Source organism: Balaenoptera acutorostrata, chromosome 17, assembly GCF_949987535.1.
Source record: "Balaenoptera acutorostrata chromosome 17, mBalAcu1.1, whole genome shotgun sequence".
Taxonomy (NCBI): Eukaryota; Metazoa; Chordata; class Mammalia; order Artiodactyla; family Balaenopteridae; genus Balaenoptera; species Balaenoptera acutorostrata.
The window spans coordinates 7,589,341-7,611,231 of record NC_080080.1 but is presented as its reverse complement, the minus strand read 5'-3'; the positions used below and the strand labels follow the sequence as shown (position 1 = coordinate 7,611,231).

Below are 21,891 nucleotides of genomic sequence, written 5' to 3'. Positions count from 1 at the left end.
AACAAAGTTACAGACTGATTAGTTGATGACAACAATGTGACCAGAGGCTCCCAGGAAGCTAACCCTGACCATCCCGTAGGAACAGTGGCTCAGTATTCGCTAGTTCGGTGTTCGCAGCGACTCTGTAACACAAATCTCCTGCGAAGAGTGAGAACTGGCTGTACATCATCGCCTGGGATGAGGCTGCATGGACAGGCTGTGAGCTAGACAGGAACTCCCGTAGTGGATTTTCCCATTCGGGTGCATTTCTCTTCCTGCTCCAGACTTCTCATCATCCGAGGGGCAGCAGCCTATAAGAATTCAGAACCTCCTGTCTTCTGCAGCCAAGGCAGGGAGATGCCAGCTCAGGCAGGAAAGAATACCCGGCAGGTAACAATTAAGAAAAGCAGACTTAAATTCCCCATCCCTCGGGCAAAGAGAGACGGCACAGCAGTCATAACACAATTATTGTCCTTGCCTCTTTGGGATTATTATATGGCTCGATCATAACAATAAAAAGAAGCTATTCCTAGCCCAAACTGTCTGCAGAGAGATGGCCTCAAAGGAGCAAAGCGACTTCTGCGTCCTCAGAGGAAGCCACGTCATGTGAAAGCTCCAGGGGAAGGCAAAGGAGCCACTGTTGGCGCAGAGCACAGAGCAGTCTCCCAGGCCCCACGACCTGGGATGACTTTGAGACAATTTCAGTTTTATCCCCACCACGGCAGAGGCACATCTCAGTGCCCTCTTAGCTCCTTTCCCAAAGACAATTTAGTAACATCAGGAGCTGGATCTGTCTTTTTTATGATCGTATAAATAACAGCCATCCAGGGCTGGCCTTGGCTCTTGTTCTCTCCAAATATGAAATTAGCTTCTGTGGGAGAAAGCAAATTTAAAGCCATACCTTACTGCTTCTATAAAAACTGGGAGAATCAAGATCAGGGTCTGCTCAACCTGGAGTTTCAAAGGTAGAGACAGACGCTGGCAGGCGGGAGGAAGGGACCGCTCATTAGCTCAAGTCTCCTGCCCAAAGCTCGTAAACTAGACTCTACCTTTATGACTATTCTCACATCATGGGATCTTGATTATTTTCTTACTGGAAATGAGTAACAATGACTCCTCAAGGTTTCTAAAGAGGCTCTCAGGACTGAAGACTCATCTCTCAGTCTTTGCCCCCATCCTGTCCCATCGGAGTTTTTTGGAATAAGAGTCTGATTGTTCCGAGGAGCCAGCATTTCTGGGAGCAGTGAAAGGCCAGCTTTATCAAGCTCCTGCCTGTAAATCAGAAAGGTCCAGGAGTAATCCTTGTGACTCCTTGCCTGAATGAAGACAGAAGGCCTGAATGCTTTCATTCATGCGTTCATTCATTTCAGAAGTGGATTATTCAGCACCAGCTACGTTATTGGTACTCTGCTGACCACTGGAGATGCAACCAAGAGAGAAGCATCGCCCCAGCCTCCAGGGAGCTCACGGCTGAGTCAAGGCGAAAGGCGTTTGAGAAGACTGTTGGCATCCGGTCTGGGGGCTGTAGGATAGGGCAGGTGCTTTTGAAACATGTAAGGAGGGGGAATTCCCTGGTGGTCCAGTGGTTAGGACTCTGCACTTTCACTGCAGCGGGCCCAGGTTCAATCCCTGGTCGAGGAGCTAAGATCCCACAAGCCCCGAGGCAAAGCCAAAATAAATAAATAAATAAACATGTAAGGAGGGCACCCAACCCAGCGTGGAGTGATCAGGGAAAACTTCCCAGAGAAAATGAAACTGAAGCCCAAATAATGGATATGAGCTGATCAGGCAACCTATCACAACACAGGCGAGGGTGAGAGAGAACCCGGCGTGTTCCCAGAATTCTGTCAGTTTGGCCCATGGAGCGTGACAGGGGGAGTGGTGAAAAGTGAGAACGGAGAGGTGAGTGGGGGCCAGATCATGCAGAATCTAAACCCTAGCACCCAGTTACAAAATTTTTTTTTCTCGTGAAAAGAACTTTGAAGATCTACTCTCTTAGCAGCCTTCACATATACAATACAGTCTTGTGAATCAACCTTATTGCGGTTAGTTCGTCACATAATGTATGCATATAGCAAATCAGTATGTTGTACACTTAAAACTAAAATATCGATTATATGTCAAATAAATAAATAAATAAATAAATAAAAATTAAAACCTAGAACCCATACTCAGTGCAGATTCCCGAATTCCCCTGTAGGAGGCCAGGTTAACTTTCCCAGGGCTGATCAGGTGTCCTGTGGCCCTGGCGCACTCCCTTTCTTGTCAAATCACTGTTCCCTGCTCAGTCTAGGAGCACTTTATATCTCAGACATTACAGAGAAAAGACAAGAAAGATGAACACCTTTTGTGCTATTAGTGCAATAAGGTGAAGGCTGTCTGCCCAGAGAAATACATAATTTATATAAGAAAATAAATTTCATAAATTAACAAAAAACAATACCATTTGTAACTGCATGAAAAGTAATAAATACCTAGGAATAAATCTATTGAAAGGTGTGCAAGACCTTGACACTGAAAACTTATCTGGAGAAAAATTAAAGACCACCTCAGTAAGTGGACAGATATTCCATGTTCATAAATTGGAAGACTCAATATTGTTACCGATTTTTTCTAAATTGGTCTATAGGTTCAATGAAATCCAGTTAAAATTCCAGCAAGCCATGTGTGTAGTATGTGTGTGTGTGATTGTGTGTAAACTGACAAGGTGATAGCAAAATTTATGTGATAATTAAAGGACCTAGAATATCCAAAAAAAAAAAAAGATGAACATCTTTGAAAAAACAAAAACAAAAACCCTCAAGCCTATTTGTGTGCTGGTCTCAGGCTCTGTAAGAGCACTGGTGACTCAAGTCAGAGTTTCCTCCCAAGATGAGGCTCTGCTTATCATCTGATCATGGACCAGTTGGGGGTGAGCAATCTGCTGAACTGGATGACGAAGATTCTTTGTATCAAATGCCAACCTAACATCAAGGTTTCTGGGGTCGTGACTCATGACAGAAACACAGAGAAACAACAGCTGCTCAAACAATGAGGCAGCCTGCATCTCCTGCCCACGTGGAAGATGCAAAAACTGACCTGAAAGTCAGGCCAACGGTGCTTTCCATCATGGCAGCAGAGCTGAGAGCTCCTTTGCACTCCTGGTCTTGGCCCCTGAGGTTAATTCTGCTGGAATGCCCTTTCCCTACCTGTCCACTCAGCAAACCTGCAGTTCTTTGTGGCTCAGTACAAAGTGTCCCCTCTGTGGCTCTCCCAGCCCCTCTACTCTCTCGTGTGGAATCAGTTGCTCCCTTAACCAGGCTCTGCAGCATTTCACTCTCACCCATAAGGTAGCATGTAGAATCATGTTTCACTCTGTAACTTCATGGAGGCTCCAGGAATAATCACGTCTGTTCATCTTCAAATTCTCAGTCCCTAAAAGAGTACCTAGCGTGTGATGAGTTCTAAAGCAATATTTGCTGAAGGAAAAAAAAAAAGGAGGCAAAAGAAGAATTCAGACGGGAAGTTATGAGCTCTGGTAACATGAGTTTAGAACTAGAATTTGTCAACTGCCACATACCAGGGGTTTACTCCCATTAACCTATCAAATACTCCTCTCAACGAACTATGCATAGGGTTAACACTTTCATTATGAAAATGAAGAAGTCGAGGTTTGGCGGGTATACATAACCTGCACAAGGTTGAACTAGATTCAAATCCAGATCTGTCTTGACCCCCAAGCCTATGCTCTTTTTGCTAATCTGTTTTGATCTCAGGGACACAGAAACTAAGATTTCCCTCAGGTTAACATCTCTGTCATTGGCTGCTGCAAGCATTCTGTCTACAAAAGTCGTGCGAAAGACCAACTTGGTCAAAATTTTAGAAGCAAGAAAGAGAAATCATGCTCAATGCAAACTATTATATATAGAATGGATAAGCAACAAGGTCCTACTGTATAGCACAGGGAACTATATTCAACATCCTGTGATAAACCATAATGGAAAAGAATAGGAAAAAGAATGTATATATATATATATATGTATATATGTATAACTGAATCACTTTGCTGTACAGCAGAAATTAACACAACATTGTAAATCAACTGTATTTCAATAAAATAAATTTTTAAAAAAGAGAGAGTAATCAGGCTCCATTGCTTGCTATCATGTATTCAAATACCTAAGCTGAGTCTTTGGATTTTTCCACCTCCCAATGGAGTATAAGCTAAACCTACTCCCTCACCCTATCAGGTTTCCTAAAAGAGGCTGCACAGTTTAGGCTTCTGCTAGTTTAGGCAAAGGAGCAAAAAACCCCAGAGAAAGCAATAGGGCCGGCAGTTTTCTCTAAGGGGAATTCTTTTCACACTGGAGAGCATCAGAGTTATCCTCTCAGTGAGGAATTTCAGCCCAGAATTCAGCCCAGAAAAGCAGCAGGCTTTCCCTTCTGAAACTGAAATTCCAGAATTATTCATATCAGCTATTGTAATTACGGCATCTCTCTTAGGCATAGCACGAAAAGCTGGTAAAGCACAATTATTGCTCTTAAATTTCACGCTCTTTGGCCAAGTAGATTCTTGTGGAAGGCCGGGTGGAATCTCATTTCTATAGATCAGCTCTTGGAATTAGTTAACCCATAAAGTTGAGCATATTTATGTTATTGAAAGATCCAAAATGCATAAAATTACTTATACGAAAGCACATATGCACACATGTGTATACACACACATACACACAATCTGGGTCACAAGCCCAAACAATGATAAGGCGGGCCAGCCATAACAACTCAGAGGCACTCGCCCTGTAAGAACTGTGATGAGCTGGAGAACAAGTGACCTTCTGGAGGCACCAGCTACATGTGGCCATGTGGGGTCATGAATCCAACATGGCAACAGTGTCACCCACGGTCAGTCACTTTGGCCCACCACGTTGCCTCGTTGTCCTAAGTATTACCCTGTTCTCTCATGTTCCCAAACTCACTGGATGGCTCATGGGTAGATTTACCAACTAGACGCCACCTCGGATTTTGTTGAGTTTCACACAACCCCATACAAGACTGCTGTGACATCTCGAGGAATGGATGACTCCTCTCCCAGATGGGGCTCCCACACTGTTACAGACCAAGTAGCCAAAACAGAAGTTACAGAGAACTTGGCAAGTGCCAGAACATTAGCCAGATTTATAAACGTTAATCTCCTTATTCAAAAGTAAGAAATCCATGTATCGAATAATCATGCTGTACACCTTAACTATATACAACTTTTTAAAAATAAATTTATTTATTTTTGGCTGCGTTGGGTCTTCGTTGCTGAGCGCAGGCTTCCTCTAGCTGTGGCGAGCGGGGGCTACTCTTCGTTGAGGTGCGTGGGCCTCTCATTGCGGTGGCTTCTCTTGTTGTGGAGCAGGGGCTCTAGGCACACGGGCTTCGGTAGTTCCGGCATGTGGGCTCAGTAGCTGTGGCTCGCAGGCTCTAGAGCGCAGGCTCAGTAGTTGCGGCGCATGGGCTTAGTTGCTCCTCGGCACGTGGGATCTTCCCAGACCAGGGCTCAAAGTCATGTCCCCTGAACTGGCAGGCGTATTCTTAACCACTGCACCACCAGGGAAGTCCCTATACAACTTTTGTTTGTCAATTATACCTCTATAAAGCGGGGAAAAAATCTGCCTCTGTATTTTTTAGACTGAATATTGGCCAAAACTCCATTAGAGAGCTCACAAAGTTTGGGTTAATAAAATTTGGAATTTTGGAAATACAGGTGCATCTCGACCATATTTAGCATACTCTGTTACCTCTCTTCTTTTATTATTTTTTTAATTTTTTTATTTTTTTTAAATTTTATTTATTATTTATTTATTATGTTTATTTTTGGCTGTGTTGGGTCTTCGTTTCTGTGTGAGGGCTTTCTCCAGTTGCGGCAAGTGGGGGCCACTCTTCATCGCGGTGCGCGGGCCTGTCACTATCGTGGCCTCTCTTGTTGCGGAGCAGAGACTCCAGACGCTCAGGCTCAGTAGTTGTGGCTCACGGGCCGAGTTGCTCCGCGGCATGTGGGATCTTCCCAGACCAGGGCTTGAACCCGCATCCCCTGCATTGGCAGGCAGACTCGCAACCACTGCGCCACCAGGGAAGCCCCCCTCTCCTCTTTTAGACTCATCATGGACCTATGGCTCTTCTCACAGACTGAAATTTTCCATGTGATTGTCATTATTGTTTTCATTTTTCATGCTCCAGTCATCTCCTCTTGGCTATTAGCAACATTCTCTTTGCCATTTATAATTATTGTAGAATTAGTAGTTTGCAAAGGTGTCTCTTCCTTTGCCATTTTCCTAGCTTCTCCTTTTCCCTCTTTTTCTTCCCCTACCTTCTGAGCCTCCTCAATATGGGACTGGCAGCCCAGAGCTCCAGCCTCAGGACTGGGACACCTGCCAGGGATTGTGACCTTCTACTAACAAACCACCTCCCTAGTAAGGATGCCCATCACTCTTCTAGGCAAGGGGGTCCTTGAGGGTTTCCTTCTTTACGGATGCCTTTGTAGACTTGTCACAGCTCTGACTTTAAACTGAATCACTGTTGCCCCTTCATTTCACTTTGCTAGAATGGACTAAATGCAAGCATCCTTGCTCTGCTACACTTTTCTAATTAATGCTTCCACTAAAACCATGTCCAAATTTTGTTGTAGGAGCCCCTTATCCTAGACACTTGCAACATTAGAGCGGACACTGTCAAGCTCTCCTTTGACCCTCCACCACTCACCTTCTAAGCACCTGTGACTCCTTTCTTGAGGGCTTTCTGTGACCACAAGGGTGGCCTCAGCCAGCACACACAGCAGTCCAGAAGTGCTGGGGAGATGAAGCTGGTTGGGAGCTCAGGTTGTGGTGAGTGGAAGTGGGGTAGAAATGCCCTAGCTTCCTCATCTCTTGAATAGGACATGTTCTACACTGCCTCCCAGAAGTCCCCAGTGGGACTGAGCCCCAACTGTGCAGGGCAATAACCTGCTCGCCACTGCACCCTGTATTGTCTTTCTTCTCTTCCAGGTCTCACTTCTCTCTCCCTTACAGGCGCTGGGATTGCCTCCCAAATACAGTGCTTGCAATCAAACTCTTGCCTTAGGGTCTGCATCAAAGAGAACCCAATAGAAACCAACACTTTTCCCATCCCCTGGGGATTATACATCCTGCCTCACCAATTGGAGTCCATGTCCCTGGAGGGTTCCTCCAGGGACATGAAAAGGGCACACCTGTTTGAAAATTTGCCCTGTAATAAATTGAATACTACTGGCCCGGAAGCAGCATCCCTTTGCAAACTCAGTCCTGTATGAACAGACTTTGCTGGCTCTGTCCTATTCAGCCAATCGCCCCTCTGCATGGTCAGTTGAGCTCTATTACTGAGGTCCCTGCAGTAACCATCTTATATCCCTGCTCACTGGACCAGGTAGCTGACCCTCTATTCTATCCACCGCTCTCTGCTCTAGTTGATGGTGAGCCCACGAAGGTCACTAAGGACCAGGCAACTACAACGGCATTGTCACAGGGGACCAGATGAGCAAGCTTCCAGCATTGACTGGAACACTTTGCTTCCAGGAAGTGTTGCTGGTTAGTAGAATAGGAACAGCTGGTTGGAAATGCAACTAAATTACTTATTATCTACACTATAATAAGTAAGTCAGTGAGAGGAACAAGTATGCAGATAATCCAAACTTCTATCTCAGATGGGTAGGCGCAAGTTAACCTTATTATTCACAACTTGAATTATTTCCTTGCTGACCTCACTCTTTATCTGTGGCTCAACCCTGCTGAAACCCCTACCCAGATATTCCCCAAAGTGGAACTGACCAGATGGGTTCTGTGTCTAATTGCTATTTACTTCATTTGCCTGTGGTTTCCTCGTGGTAATGTCATAATGGTTGTGCCCATTGCCAGAACTACCAGGAATGATACTTGGGTGGTTTCAGCTTATATTGAAATCAAGACTCCACCTAATCAATTTCCCACTCCGTGCTTGCCCCTTTACTGTGGTCAAAAGAAGCCAAGTCATTCCCTCATTTTCCCATTTTCTCTCCCTCTTTTACCTTGCTCTTTCTTTAAGAACTTGCCATATTAACTAAGTTAAGTACTTTTAATATCTTTCCCTCCTCCTACATATAAAATTCTCACTGAGAATTCCCTCTCTGATCAATACCACCATTCATTAACCAGATCTTTCATTTCTTTAAAAGAAATCCAAGAAATTAATTTTATATTAAAATCTCCAGATTTTTGAACATCCACAGTAAAAATATACAAACAAACAAATAAATACAAATACTCCTCGGGCCAAAAAGAACACATCTGCTGCTCAAATGCAGCCTGGTCAGTTTGTAGCTTTTGATAATTATACATTGTATTTGTCCCAGGTTTCACTAACCGGCCATGATGCTTTAGGCTTTCTTGCACTTCTACTGACTGTTGTCTTAGCCAGGAATTTCTCCTCTCCCCTCTCAAACTGGCTTATCTCTTTATAAAGTTTCCTTAATGATGTATCATCTGTGAGCATATCTCTGCTCCTCCTACCTCATCCTTTAGAGTCTGTAATTCCCTTCTACAATATTTCTTGTCTTGTGCTCACACCTGCAGCTGTGTTAACCGTATTGTATAGCTTTTTGGTGAGCGTTTTGGTTTCTTCTACCAGACAGTTGCTGTATATCAGAACCTTGTCCTATTAACTCGGCATATCCACATCCCTACCACATGGAGATAATATATTTCCAGGCACCTCTAGCTACCAAGTATAATACCTAGCACTTGGATGGTACCCAATGAATGTTTATTGGATAAATGATGGGGAGAATGAATAAATGGATAAAATGATTTCTTAAACATACCAGAAATTCAAGTTCTTCACAGCAAAAGCTGTAGAACCTAGTCAGTGGGTCTAAATATGTCTATCCTCAAAAGTGTGACATTAAATATGGGGAACAGCAAAATGACGTCCATAATACCTTGCTACTCACCTTTATCTCAACAATTCTGACGTATTATTATCATTATCTATTTACTTGTTTGTTTGTCTAACTCAGCAGTTCCAGGCTGAGAGTAATTTCGCTATTCAGGGAATATTTGGCAATGTCTGAAGACATTTTCGGTTGTCACAATTGGGGAGTGCTAGTGGCATCTAGTGGGTAGAGGCCAGGAATGCTGCTAAACCTGCTACAATGCACAGGACGGCCCGCACCATAAAGAACTGTCCAGTCCAAAATGTCAATAGTGCCGAGGTTGAGAACCGTTGGCCTAAGAGACAAGCGCCTTTGTTGCTGTATTAGTATGTTTACTGAATTGAGGTCATTAACAGGATGGAGAACGGGCTTTAGAGTTGGCAACTTAACAGAAATGTTAGCGTGGGCCAGAGTGTCATCAAGGGCAAGCTGCCAACACCCTGACCCGAGCTCCTTCCTTTCAAAGCTCCCAGAAGCTCACCAACACTTTACAATTGCTTTGTATTATGTGTGATTGGGGGTGACCTTTTCAGATGAATGGGAATCTGACCTGTGCAACTGACATAAAAGAAACAAATGGGATGTGTTTTCCCCTGTGATTTTAATATGGGATTATAGCATTTTCCTCTACAAAAGTTGACAATTTCTATCTGGCTCACATGGAAAATACCATCATCATAATAGAAACGCACATTGAATGGTGTCCCTGCCACCCCCGCCAAGAGGTATGTTGACATCCTAACCCTCAGTCCCTGTGAGTGTGACTGTATTTGGAACTAGAGTCTTTGCAGATACAATCGAGATAAATTTAGGCCATATTAGATTAGGGTGATGCCCTTATAAGGAGAGAGAGATTTGGAGACGCACAGGGAAGAAGGCCATATGATGACAGAGAAGAGATTAAAGTGATGCAAGAAATGCCAAGAATTGCCCGGAGCCCCTAGAAGCAGGAAGAGGCGAGGAAGGATCCTTCCCCACATCTCTCAGAGAGAACATGGCCCGGCCAACACCCTGATTTTGGACTTCTGGCCTCCAGGACTGTGAGAGAATACATTTCTGTTGTTTTAAGTCATCCAGTTTGTAGTAATTCATCACAGCAGCCCTAGGAAACCACCACACTACGACATCCCAGGCACAGTGTGTATATTACCTCATTTAATCCTCACAACCAGCCATGAAGCAATACTATCCTCATTTTACATATGATAAAATTGAGGCTCAAAGAAGTTACATGACTGTCCCACAAGCAGAGGGCTAACAGTGATAGAGCCAGGGTTCAAACCAAGTGCCATGTCCCCAATTCCAAGTGCCACGCCATACTCCTCAATAGGATGATGTCATCCAGTTTTCCCTCTCCCCCTACCCCAGCCCTTGAAAAATCAGAATTTCAGTTAAAGTCTTGCTGTTTCTGTTCATCCTTCAATGTGCAGGGTACAATTTTCACAGACCCTCTCATTGTGTTCAATTCTTTTTGAAAGGGAGCATGATTTATCTCAGTTCACCTATTCAGTGATCACTCTCACGGCTAGTCATCCATTTGAATTCACCACATCTCTCCTTTCTTAGATGGCATCTTCCTAGGTTCATGTGCCCTTGTTTTCAGGCCCTGCTTCACTAGTCCTGCCTGAGTGGACTCAGGAAGAGATCCCCACGGTGAAATGGAAAGTCCCTGGGACTAGATTCCACAGACCTAGGCTTGGAGCCCCTGCTCAGTCACTCCTTGGCTGGATGTCTCTGGTCCCCACTTGTAAAACATAGACAGAAATGAAAAGGGATCCTTTCTCCTTCAGTAGCCTCCTACCTGCCATATCATCACCTACGAGGGTTCAGGTCCATGGCCAAGCAGCATAGTCAAGGTCTAGTGAAATACACCCTCTATTTCTGGCCAGGACTTAAGCCCTCCCCCATCTGCTTCCCTGTGAGCTGGACTGCAGAGCATAGAAACCCCAAGAAATGTCCTTGTTCTTCCCAAAGCCACAGCCAGAACCACTGTCAGGTCTAAGCTTCTAGGGCCTGATCTCCATTTCCCTGACCCTGCAGGGAACCAGTTAGCACCCCGCTGCCAAGCAGAGGAGCCCAAGGTCCAGGCCTCAAAGGAGCTGCTGCCATAGCCTCTGTGCTCCCCTTTGCTCACCTCCTAGTCCCTGGGAAGCTGGCGGGCCAGCAATTCTCCTCGTTTTGGGGATGCAGAGAGTTGAAGTAGACTCACGTCTTCCTACTACTCTCCTTTGCTAAGAGCAGGACTAGAACTTCAGAGATATTTGCTAATGAGAGAATCTCTTTTCCTTCTGTGGATGAGACTGGCTCACCTTTTCTTTTCCTCCTGGGCACCCAGCTAGACTACATTTCCCAGCCTCCCTTGCAATTAGGAGTGACCATGTGACTGAGCTCTGACCAATCAAATATGGGCTGGAGTGATGTGTGTCATTTCCAGGCCTGGCCCATAAAAATCTCTCACACATACTCCCCTGTCTGCTGGTGGGAGGTCAATGACCGGGGTGATCTTGGAAACCAAATGGGGGTGACAGCAGATTCTCCATCAGTTTGGGTCCCTGAATAACTGTGGGCATTTGAGTGCTTTCCCCCTCCCCTTGCTGCCAAATGGACAAATGCTGAGCAAACAACAAACTTCTATTGTGTTAATCCGCTGAGATTCAGGAGTTTATCTCTTAACTAATGTAATTTCCAAATTTGCTGGTTCTCCACATATTATTTTACCTAGGGAACTGCCTCACCTCTTTACGCATTGTTAGCTTTATTCTCTGGCACTAGTAGCTCATGATCTCCATTGGTATCCATGAAAGGGAAGAAGCCACATGTAGTACATAGGATGCCAAGGGATCTCCAGAGCTCCAAACCTTCCCCAGAGCATCAGTTACAAAAACAGGTTGAAGAAGATGCTCTTTATTGCCACTGAACATTCTGAGATGACTGTAATGTGCCGGGCCCAGTGCTTGGGAGCGCCTGTTCTGAAACATCTTGGACTCTAGGAGGGTTGGGACTACAAACAATCCCAACTCAGAAAATCAATGTTTTTCAGAGTATATTATTCATCAGCTTTTACCTGCAACATCACTGCAGAACAAGCAATCCTCAGATCCCAGGGGCTCATAACAACAAACATTTATTTTACCATCACAGGTCTGCAGATTGGCTGTGCTTGGCTGAGCCCAGTTCAACTCCAGGTTGCAGGCTGGGGTCAGGTCTGATCCACATTTCTTCATTCTGGGACTCAGGTGGAACAGGCAGCAGCTTCCCAGGCTGCTAGGAACCTACCATGACTCTTAAAATCCTCTGCTCAGACGAGCACACTGGCACCCCTATCCACATTCTATTGGCCCAAGCAAATCACATGGCCAAGTCTAACCTCAAAGGGGCAAGAAAGTAGACCCCTCCTATGGAATTTGGTGGGAGAGAGCGAATACTTCCTGAAAAATAATCTACCAAACAGACAGAATATATACTTAGCAACAACATAGAAAAGGAAGCACCAAAGTCAGCCCGGGAGGTCAAAACAGCCAAGGAAAGGAAGGATGGTGGATTTGACACTTGGGAGATAAAAGTAATTGGACCAAGGGGAAGAGCAGGGGGAATTCATTACAGACAGAAGAAATGGCATGTAGAATACTGGCAACACTATTTGTGAGAGCAAACATCTGGAATCTCTCTAAATGTCCATCAATTAGAGATCTGTTTACCAAAAAAACCCCATGGAACAATTAAACAGTTGAACACCATGCATAAGTTAAGAAGAATTAAATTGATTGATATAAAATGACAAAGAAAGATTTTTTTCTAGACATGCTGTTAGGTAAAAAAAGCAAATTCCAAAATGTACATATCATTGTAAGATAATATCATTTAAATAAATATCCATACTTACAATAAAAATGTTATATTTTAAATAATCTGTATATTATAAAACAGATTAGTCATTAATCTAGATTAGGTAGATAATAATTAATTATGTTATATATTATAATATGTTATATTTTTAATAATCTGTATGTTATAATAGCATATAGATTATTAATTAATCTAGATTAGGTAGATTATAATTAATTATATTATATATTGTAATATGTTATATATTTGTATTATAATGTGTTATATTTTTAAAAATCTGTATATTTAATATATGTATATATAGAGAGATAAACAAGAGTGAAAGTGAGAAGAAGGGGGGGGGTTTATATGTATAAAATCATACCCTCCCCCAGAAACAACGAAGAGCACATATGAAATGGCCAGAGTAGTTATAGACAAAGTCAGCCTAACTGGCCAAGGGGGACTCCAGCTGTCTCTGCAACGTTACAGTTTCTTATAAAAAGTTGTGCTTGTATAAGTATCTTTTTTTTGGCCACGCTGTGCTGCTTGCAGGATCTTAGCTCCCCGACCAGGGACTGAACCCGGGCCAGGGCAGGGAAAGCGCCGAGCCCTCATCCCTGGACCACCAGGGAACTCCCAATAAGCATCCATTTCCCTGAACAGGCTGGGATGATAGGGTGCAAGCAAACAATGACTTGATTCTTCTCCTCCACTTCCGGCTACATTCGTTGTTTGGAATCCCCCTTCCCCCCACCTCTGCAGGATCTCGGGCAGGTTCAGGAGCACGACCAGACCCTGTGGTCACTGTCAGACAATCAAACATCCTTCTTTCACTTTGTCATAACAACAGTCCTGTTTTTACAACTTAAACCCACCCAGTGCCACAATCAAAGCCCCATCCAGTCCTCTATCACACTCTCCCCCCATCACAAACCCAAGCCTGTGGTAGGAGAGGGCGGTCTCAGCAGGGTATTTTTTGTCCCTTGCTCACCACTTCCCAGTCCCTAGCAGCATTTTCTGGCTCTAGAGGAAACGCCAGGACAGAGGCAATGAGGGGCCAAGGGCACAGCACAGCAAGGAGGATACGGATGGCATCGGTTCTCCCTGGACCAGAGGATGTATATGGGAGGCTATTTCTCGCCTGGGCCCTTTTGTGGGAGTTCTGGAGATGCCCCTCCCTGATGATGACCTCGGACTGCAACTCCTAGAAACAGACAATGCCTCTCCTCTCTCAGGTCACCTCCCACCTGGGCTCTGGTGCTCCAGGCCACCCAGAGTCTGCTGAGCTCCTTCTGGCTGCCCTCTGGGTTGGGATCCCACGTAAGGCCCTGCCCACAGGAACACTCATGCCTCCTTGCCCCATTCTGAAGTAAAGGGCAGCTCCCAGCCACTGCAGGCGCCTCTCCTTGCCGGCTTCCCAGCAGGCTACCTGCTGTATCCTTGCTCCTTTAGTCTTCCAAGATGGGATTCGCGCACCGGGCCTAATGATTCCTGAACTCATGGTGTCACAGGGGACGCTAGGCCAGCTCTCTGAATTGTCCCTGTGAGGCCCCTCAGACTCTGCCAGAGGTAGAAAGGAGTTGAGGTAGCGGGTGCACCGCACACCAACCCTCCCTCTAAAAAATGCTCTCTCAACCCTTCAGTCCCCCCCTCTTCAGAGGCTGCACCAGATGGCTGCAGCGGGTGGTCTCCAGTGGTGACGGAGCCGATTTCAGCCTGGGAGCGCGCCCTGCGTAAGTGACCGGGCCCACAGCGCCCAGCTGTGGGTGTTCTTGGCACCAACGGCATTAGTCTTTGATTTCCCAGCCAAAACTGAGACAAAAGGCTCCCTTTTAGTGCCCTGTTACCTTTGTATAATGAAATAATTAAGACTAAATAATTTAGCAAAGAAAACCTTCGGTTTCCCAGGCAAAATGGAGACAAAAAGAATCCCTTTTCAATACCTTGTTATATCTGCAAAATTAAATAATCAAAGACTAAACAATTTAGAAGTGAAAGAGCCCACAGGAGAAAGACCAGAGACATAAACAATCCCCTTTCTCCTGCCCTGCACTACACACATGCACACACGCATGCACGTGCACACACGTTCACACACAAGGGCATGCACACACGCACACACCTGCACAGGCACAGAAGGCCGGGAGATATGAAAGTTCTTGGCAAGTTCTGGAAACAATGAGATGTTCAAATTTGTGAAAAATGAAACCAGAATCAATTAGAGTTCAGATGAGACAGATCCACAACCTATATGTCAAGTCCAAACATGGCTTCCAAATGTCTTTATTATTTTTTCATAATGCCTGTAAGAAATTACTACTTGGCCTTTTGACAGGAACCAAAAGTCTGGTGAACTGAGAGTCAGAGTTAGGTCAGGTTTTGCTTTACATCCAAAATGCATTTCTGTTGAGTCTGCATTACCACGATAAGCCACCGTAGCTATGTTGGGTGGAAATGCAATGCATGCCGCATGCCATGCCCTACGGGACCGAAAGAGAACCAAAATGCAAACATGAAACCCAACCATTTGGGGGCCGTGCACACGGGACACGTCCCTTGGCTCCGGGTTTCCGTCGCATCACCCCCTCACCAGCAGGGCTGAAAGTATTGTTTCCAAAGAGAGTGATTCTTCATTTCCTTAGCGCTGGTGTCCACCGACTCCCCACCTGGGCTTCTGATTCCTTCCACACACCCAGGTTCCCAGCTGGGGCAATAACTCTACCCGCTCGGCACTGGCTATGTGGTTTTTCTCCCAACATCAAATACGTGTTGCTTTTCCGCACCAACAATCAATTCTCTCACACCAACTGGGTGTCCAACAATTCAATTCAATTGACACTAACTACCTAGAGTTAGCACAGATCCCACAGATTAAGGGCTCGGTCCTGTAAGACTGCCCCCATTTCAGTGGCAAATGGGCCCCAGGCTACTGACCCTTCTGCCTGGCTGACGACAAACTCAGGGGTTCCCAAGACTCCCTCCTCAGGTTTGATAATTCACTAGGACTTACAGAAGTCAGGAAAGTGCTTCACTTATGTTTACCAGTTTACTATAAAGGATACAACTCAGCAACAGCCAACTGGAAGAGATGCACTGAACAAGATACGGGGGGCAAGGGGAGCAGAGTTTCCATGTCTTTTCTGGTTGTATCACACACCACCCCCCAGCACATCAATATGTTCACCAACCCAGAAGCTCCCTAACCCCATCATTTAGGGATTTTTACTGAGGTTCCATTATGTGGCATGATGGATTAAATCATTGGCTATTGGTGATTGAATTCGATTCCCAGCCCCTCTCTCTTCCCGGAGGGGTGCGTGTGCGTGTGCGTGTGTGTGAGGGGGAGTGTTCTTGAAAGTTCTAACTCTTTAACCACAGGGCTGGTTTTTCTGACAACCTGCCCCCACCTTAAAGCTGCCTAGTGACTTGCCAAGAGACACCTCCTTAGCATAAACTCAGGTATGATCAAAAGGGTTTATTATGAATAACAAAGACTCTCCTATCATTCAGGAAATTCTAAGGGTTTTAGGAGCTCTGTGCCAGGACCCTGGGACAAGCATCAAATATATATTTATTTGTACTATACCACACAGACCCAGACAGCCAGCCTCCTCCTCCATGAGACCCTATCCTGCTCCGCAAACCCTGGATCTCACTAAGGGATCTTCTCTTCTCTGAACTTGCCGTCCTCTCTCACCCGCTGGCCTTCGTCATCACCTGTCAACCTTGACCATCTCCCTTTGCTTCTCCCATAAGACCCAACCCTCTTGGATTCATGTGCCAGCTCAGGTGAAGCCTGAGGCCACCACATTCCTTTGGGTTGAAACCCTTGGGAGTGAGGTGGCCAAGTATAGCTGGTTACCTGTCAAGGCTTCCTCCGCTTCACATGAACACATGATCTTACAATCCTAGTAGGACTTGCAAGTGAAACCATCCTAGTTAGAACAATGACAGCCTTGACCTTCAACATCCCTGTTATCAAGATTTGTCCAGTAACCAATTAGGCAAAACAAGGACCCCATCAGAGTGTAGATTCTGTGTATCCGAAAAGAAAAGAGTTTTCTGAGGATGACCTCATTCTAGGTGTTCTTTGCTTTTTAAGAATTCCTGGCAGTGATAAAATTAATCCATTCACAATATGTTTTTAAGAAGGATAATTGAAATAAATATCACCTGCTATATTCTCCCCAGGAGAACAGTGGTTTTCACTACTAACCATTTCATGCTTTTGTTTCATTGCACGGATACACCATGATTCATCCCACCCCCTCCTACTTTGGACTGTTTCTTTAACATAGTTCTTGATAATTAGGGTCCTTCCTATAATCACCCAAGAAGCTTTCACTTAATGTCACTTATATATGGTAGTTGCCATAAGAAAATATCATTTCATGGGCCATTAATGGGCTTAACAGTCTTATTTTTTAAAAAATAAAAATTCTCACAGTTCATAATTTTTACGTGGAGTTGAAGCAAAAGCACAATGCTATGGCCCCTCATTTCACTTCAGCTAATATTTATTTAACACCTTCCTGGGCTTGATGCTCTGTGCGTATTGCCTCTTTAACTCACCCAGCAACCCCACTGCATAGCCTTTAATACCCCTTGGAAATGAGGAAATGGGTTTAGCAAGGTTAAGTTCCTTTGCAAATGTCATAGTGCTAGGAGACTGCAAAGTCATGATTCAGCCCCAGGTGGGTCAGACACCAGGGTCTTTGCTCTTTCCACTGTAACAGGCAGCCTCAGAGAAGCCAACAAATAAACTTAGCAACTGTAGTGGGCTAAGGGTCTAGAACTGGGCTGTTGGGTGCAGTAGGTGCTTCCACCACAAGCAAGCTGTGAGACCTTGGCCACATTCTTTTAGTTGGCCTGTGCCTCAGTTTCCCCAGCTGTAAAATGGGAATAATAACGATAGTGTCCCCATCAGACTTGTGGCCAGTTAGACCACACACACAAAGCCCTTGGAAGGGAGCCTGGCACCCACACCAGCATTCAGTGCAGGTGCCTGTTGTTATTATCTCCAGCCTGCTTGCACTTAACCTTCAGCCACAGAACAAACCAGCTGTGTATGTGTCCATGAGCTGGGCGTATTCCACCTTCAGGTGTGTCAAGGCATCAGCGTGGCCTCCGGGACTCTCTCATGTGTACTATGACAATGGATGCGATCCTCTGGTTTTCCTGTCTGAAGTTTTAATCTTATATTTTGGTACCTTATACATTTCTCCTGTAGCTCCTTTAAGATTTTTTATAGATGAAAATATTCAATTCTTTTTTTTTTAACCTTTTATTTTATACTGGAGTATAGCTGATTAACAATGCTGGGTTAGTTTCAGGTGTACAGCAAAGTGATTCAGTTATGCATATACACGTATCTATTCTTTTTCAAATTCTTTTCCCGTTTAGGATGTTACATAATATTGAGCAGAGTTCCCTGTGCTATACAGTAGGTCTGTGTTCCACTTTAAATATAGCAGTGTGTGCGTGTCAATCCCAAACTCCCTAACTATCCCTCCCCCTACCCTTCCCCCCGCCAGTAACCATATTCATTTCCTTAGTGTCACACACAACTTAAGATTTCACACATGCTCTCCTCCCTCCTCCCCCCAGCCCCCATGGTCTGGAATATTCTTCCATCGCCCTTCTCCTGACCAGTAGCCACCACTTGTTGGAAGCCTTCCTGGATCGCACCCTCCACCCTCCCCCGGCTCTGTGCTCCTGCCCTCCTTGGTCCTTGCCTTTAAACCAACGTTACCCATTGCCTTGGAACTATCTGTAACTGTCTCTCTCCTTCCATTAGACAGTAAGCTAAATGCCCATGAGTCCCATAGTCCTGTCTCCAACTCTGGACATGTGCTTATATCAACCTACTTGACATCACCACAGGGATATCGCAGAGCTACTTGAAACCTGGTTTTCCCTGGTGTCCCCTGGCTCTGTAAATGATGTCTTTGTTGGAGCAGCCCCAGAAGCAGATCCCAAGACAGGGGTTCAAGCACAAGTAGTTTGTTTGGATGATTCAGGGAATACAAGGAGGCGAGTGGAGAAATATGATAGGAAGGAAAGTTAGCTACTAAAGGGTAGATTATTAATCCAGCCCTGACAGTGGATGACTGACATTTAATTCCATGGAAAACAGGAACACATACCTCAGAATTATCCCACGTGCAGATCAAAGGATTGCAAGTATTTATACATCAAATCCAAAAAGTCACTAGTTGAAGGCTGTTTCTAGAGGCATAAATTCCCCAGCACTTCCAGGCTACCCCACACGCATGGGCCACCCAGCCTCTCACAGTTCCAGAAGTCCTCAGGGGCAGAGGTAGAATACTGCTGGGGGATCTGGATGGAGCGTAGTGAAATGGTCAGGTCCAGGCGATATGCGGGGGAGAGGGGGGACACGACTCGTCCAGAACATCTGGGACACATTCTTGACACTTCCTTCTCCCTCGGTCTCTGTATCCAGCATAGCACCGAGCTCTGTCACTTTTATCCCCCAAGCTCCCTTGGAGACCTTTCTCCTACCCCATTATCCCCATTTACATGGACTCCTGCCACCACCATTCACTCCCCTTCCCCATAAGAGACATGCAACTTGCTGTTCCTTCAGTGAGAGGAAAGGAATTCCCAACACTTGACATTAGACCCAGCCATGTGACTTGTACCAGCCAATCAAATGTGACCAGAACTGACAGCACATCACTTCTGAGCAGAAGCTTGAAGGACCTGCCTGTGGTCAGCCGTAGCCCTTTTCCCTCTGCCATGAGAACCATACACCCCACAGAAAAACCTTTGCCATCACACTGGATCCCAGAATGAAGAGGACACTCAGAAAAGAGCCAAAGGAGGAGATTAACCAAGATGGCGGAGTAGAAGGACGTGCTCTCACTCCCTCTTGCGAGAGCACCAGAATCACAACTGGCTGCTGGACAATCATTGACAGGAAGACCCTGGACTTCACCAAGGAGGATACCCCACGTCCAAGGACAGAGGAGAAGCCACAGTGAGACGGTAGGAGGGGCGCAATCAGAGTAAAATCAAATCCCATAACTGCTGGGTGGGTGACTCACAGACTGGAGAACACTTATACCACAGAAGTCCACCCACTGGAGTGAAGGTTCTGAGCCCCACGTCAGGCTTCCCAACCTGGGGGTCCGGCAACGGGAGGAGGAATTCCTAGAGAATCAGACTTTGAAGTCTGGTGGGAATTGATTGCAAGACTGTGACAGGACTGGGGGAAACAGAGACCCCACTCTTGGAGGGCACACACAAAGTAATGTGTGCATCGGGACCCAGGGGAAGGAGCAGTGACCCTGGGGGAGACTGAACCAGACGTACCTGCTGGTGTTGGGGGGTCTCCTGCAGAGGCGAGTGGTGGCTCTGTTTCACCGTGGGGATAAGGACACTGGCAGCAGAGGTCCTGGGAAGTTCTCCTTGGCGTGAGCCCTCCCAGTGTCTGCCATTAATCCCACCAAAGAGCACGGGTAGGCTCCAGTGTTGGGTTGCCTCAGGCAAAACAACCAACAGGGAGGGAACCCAGCCCCACCCATCAACAGTCAAGTGGATTAAGGTTTTACTGAGCTCTGATCGCCACAGCAACAGGGAAGGAACCCAGCCCCACCCATCAACAGTCAAGTGGATTAAGGTTTTACTGAGCTCTGACCGCCACAGCAACAGTCAGCTCTACCCACCACCAGAGCCTCCCATCAAGCCTCTTAGCCTCAACCACAAGAGGGCAGACAACAGAAGCAAGAAAAACTACAATCCTGCAGCCTGTGGACCAAAAACCACAGTTACAGAAAGACAGAGAAGATGAAAAGGCAGAGGGCTATGTACGAGATGAAGGAACAAGAAAAAACCCCAGAAAAACAACTAAATGAAGTGGAGATAGGCAACCTTCCAGAAAAAGAATTCAGAATAATGATAGTGAAGATGATCCAGGACCTCGGAATAAGAATGGAGGCAAAGATTGAGAAGATGCAAGAAATGATTAACAAAGACCTAGAAGAATTAAAGAACAAACAAACAGAGATGACCAACACAATAACTGAAATGAAAACTACACTAGAAGGAATCAATAGCAGAATAACTGAGGCAGAAGAACGGATAAGTGACCTGGAAGACAGAATGGTGGAATTCACTGCTGCGGAACAGACTAAAGAAAAAAGAATGAAAAGAAATGAAGACAGCCTAAGAGACCTCTGGGACAACATTAAACGCAACAACATTCGCATTATAGGGGTCCCAGAAGGAGAAGAGAGAGAGAAAGGACCAGAGAAAATATTTGAAGAGATTATAGTCGAAAACTTCCCTAACATGGGAAAGGAAATAGCCACCCAAGTCCAGGAAGCGCAGAGAGTCCCATACAGAATAAACCCAAGGAGAAACACGCCGAGACACATAGTAATCAAAGTGGCAAAAATTAAAGACAAAGAAAAATTATTGAAAGCAGCAAGGGAAAAACGACAAATAACATACAAGGGAACCCCCATAAGGTTAACAGCTGATTTCTCATCAGAAACTCTGCAAGCCAGAAGGGAGTGGCATGATATACTTAAAGTGATGAAAGGGAAGAACCTACAACCAAGATTACTCTACCCAGCAAGGATCTCATTTAGATTTGATGGAGAAATCAAAAGCTTTACAGACAAGCAAAAGCTAAGAGAATTCAGCACCACCAAACCAGCTCTACAACAAATGCTAAAGGAACTTCTCTAAGTGGGAAACACAAGAGAAGAAAAGGACCTACAAAAACAAACCCAAAACAATTAAGAAAATGGTCATAGGAACATACATATCGATAATTACCTTAAACGTGAATGGATTAAATGCCCCAACCAAAAGACATAGACTGGCTGAATGGATACAAAAACAAGACCCATATATATGCTGTCTACAAGAGACCCACTTCAGACCTAGGGACACATACAGACTGAAAGTGAGGGGATGGAAAAAGATATTCCATGCAAATGGAAATCAAAAGAAAGCTGGAGTAGCTATACTCATATCAGATAAAATAGACTTTAAAATAAAGAATGTTACAAGAGACAAGGAAGGACACTACATAATGATCCAGGGATCAATCCAAGAAGAAGATATAACAATTATAAATATATATGCACCCAACATAGGAGCACCTCAATACA

General features: G+C 45.1%; 1 protein-coding gene and 1 non-coding gene across 2 annotated transcripts in view; one reads left to right on the top strand and one right to left on the bottom strand.

Moving 5' to 3' along the window:
• ZFAT (zinc finger and AT-hook domain containing) overlaps positions 1 to 21,891 on the bottom strand; it is a 414,334-nt gene that overhangs the window by 96,291 nt on the left and 296,152 nt on the right. The window lies entirely within an intron of this gene.
• On the top strand, positions 1,548 to 1,620 carry TRNAE-UUC (transfer RNA glutamic acid (anticodon UUC)). Its single transcript has one exon. It is a non-coding gene; the product is annotated as a tRNA-Glu (tRNA).